Raw genomic sequence first — 2,813 nt, 5'->3', positions numbered from 1 at the left:
CTCCTCCTCCTCCTCCTCTTCCTCCTCCTCCTTCTCTTCCTCTTCCTCCTTTCCTTCCTCTGTGTTATATTCTTGTAAGCATTTTCTGTGATTCTGGCAGAGTAGTCGTGAATTGCCTGTGTATTTTATATGTTTCACAGAAGGTCTTTATTTCCTCATTGATTTAAAAAGGTAACATGATTGGCTATATAGCAATCTTGATTGGCAGTTGTCTACTCCCAAATCTTGAAACATATAACTTCCCTCTCTCCTGGCTTTTGTTACTTTTGCTAAGAGGACTCATGTTTCTAATTTGCAGTTTTCTTTTGCAGTTTTTAATGTTCCTTTTTGCTTTGTAGGCTTAGCAGTTTAAAATAAGGTGACATGGGCAGGTTCTCTTCTGATCATATCTTTAGGGTTTTGAATGCCTCTTGTACTTGAGTGTCTGTATGTTGCCCTAAACTTGAATGCTTTTCTCCTTTATTTTATTGAATAGATGTTTCTCTGCCTTAGTTTGTGTCTTGTCAATGGATTCTTAGCTTTGGCTGTTTATGTCTCGGAATTGTAAAAGTTTTGGTAACGCTTTTTCTTCTTCTTCTTCTTCTTCTTCTTCTTCTTCTTCTTCTTCTTCTTCTTCTTCTTCTTCTCCTCCTCCTCCTCCTCCTCCTCCTCCTCCTCTTCCTCCTCCTCCTCCTTCTCCTCCTCCTTCTTCTTCTTCTCTTAATTGTTTGAATCTAGTATTTCCTTCACTTTGCTTCAGTCCTTGGTGTTTCCTTTAGTTTTCTCTGATTTAGTGGTAATGCCATTCATTTCAGCTTTATTTTAGCTGAGTTTTCATTTCCAACATTTGTTTGTATTTTAAATCAACATTTAATTGTTCAATATTCCATGCATGTTGCTTTTTTTCTGTTCCAAGTCTTAAATTAACTTCTTTATTTATCTACTGATCTAAATTGTATCCATAATTTAAAATTAGACTTTTGAATTCTTTGTCTGGCACTTCAGTCATTTCAGTACCTTTAGATTCAGTTACAGAGTTGTAAATATTTTATGGCATCATGTATCTAGCCTTTTCGTGGTTCTGAACCTCGTTTTGTTCATCTTTTGCAATTTATATCTCCCATTTTATTTGGGGACTTACTGAGCAACCTTCTTATGAAGAGTCAATATCAAATACCACTTAGAAAACTAAACTGTAACAGCAACACACTAAACCAACTGATATATACAAATACAAATAGAAATCAATTACAATCAATCTCTACACAAACAATGACCACTAAAAAATACAAAGAAAGGCACATTTAAAAATAATAAAGACAAAGTTTGAAATAAATGTGAACAGTGAAAGTGGGAAGAATGAGAAGCTAAAGATAAACAGAGCAAAAGAGAGAAAAAGGAATGAGAATGTTTGGAAGGATGAGCGAAGAGGGAAAGGTTAAAACCTGGTTCCAGGGTAAAGGAAAATACATAAATAAAACCAGATAAGTGTAGGAAGAGGACTAAATTCAAAATCTTTTAAAAATAAAGTGAAAACAATATTAAATGTAAACTAAAAATAAGGGGGGAATACAAAGTAGAAAAATTAGAATGTTTAAAAGTAACATGTTAGGAGCTTCTTCCTTGGCCATGGATCAGTACAGGGGGAGGGAAGATTGGCTGCAGCTGGGCCTTCTGGCTTCTCCTGCTATTCAGGCTGAAGCTGAAGCTAGGTGGATGCAGGGTGGGTTGTCTGTCAGACAAGCTGCAATCACTGTATAGACTTCCCTTCCATGCGTACTAAGAGCTGTTGCAGGTTGCACCTAACTCTGCAGCCTACAGGCTGTAAAGGTTCTCACTGTCCCAGTGACCATCTAGTTCGAGTACCCAGGGTGGTGAATGTCTGTACTAAGAGGTATCCTCCATGTGTATGAGGGAAACAAGCATAGCTCTGGCACCTGTACTGGAAGGCAGAATCTAAGAGGCCTGACATTCTGTCTACCATTCTCAGGGGTCTCAGATCCTGCCCAGGAGTGAAGGAAGTGAATGGAAGAGGGCGTGGACATAGAAAGACCCACCAGACCTGGGCTCCACGCTCTCAGTCCTATTGGCAACAAAGCGCACGACTTAGGAAGGTAGCTCCAGAAGCTGAGTGGTGTGCTGACAAGCATTCAGGGATGTCAATCTCCAACATGAGTCTTAGATGATAGGGTTTGCTCACTGCCACAGAGGTGAGGACACCAGCCACTGTGCCACACAGCCTAGACTCCCTGCTACCCAGACTTCACACTTATCCACAACCAACCTTCCCTATCTATCTATCTATCTATCTATCTATCTATCTATCTATCTATCTATCTACCTACCTATCCATCCATCCATCCATCCATCCATCCATCCATCCATCCATCCATCCATCCACCTACCTATCCATCCATCCATCCATCCATCCATCCACCTATCTATCTATCTATCTATCTATCTATCTATCTATCTATCTATCTATCTATCATCTATCTGCCCCGCCCTCAGGGTGATCGAATGTGAACCAGTGGGTCACCTGGAAGAGAATGAGGGCAAGAGACACAAAGAATGGACAGCAAGGCAAGAAGTCTAATCAAGCTGACAAATTTTAATTTTTCTCACCACGGTTATATACTCATTGAAGCAGGGTAGGGGGTGAGGAGAGAGAGTAGGGTTGCTTTGTCTTCGGGGAGTGCAGGTGCTCTGAGGACCAGGAAATGGGCTAGGTGAAAAGTTCAGGTTGCTAGGTACCTGTCTGTATGATCCATAGCTATTTTGTTCCCAGCTGGGCTGGTAGTTAAGCACCGGTCTGCAAGACCCATAGATGTTTG

This window comes from Mastomys coucha, unplaced genomic scaffold (assembly GCF_008632895.1).
Source record: "Mastomys coucha isolate ucsf_1 unplaced genomic scaffold, UCSF_Mcou_1 pScaffold14, whole genome shotgun sequence".
NCBI lineage: Eukaryota > Metazoa > Chordata > Mammalia > Rodentia > Muridae > Mastomys > Mastomys coucha.
Note: the sequence above shows the minus strand (reverse complement) of the source record.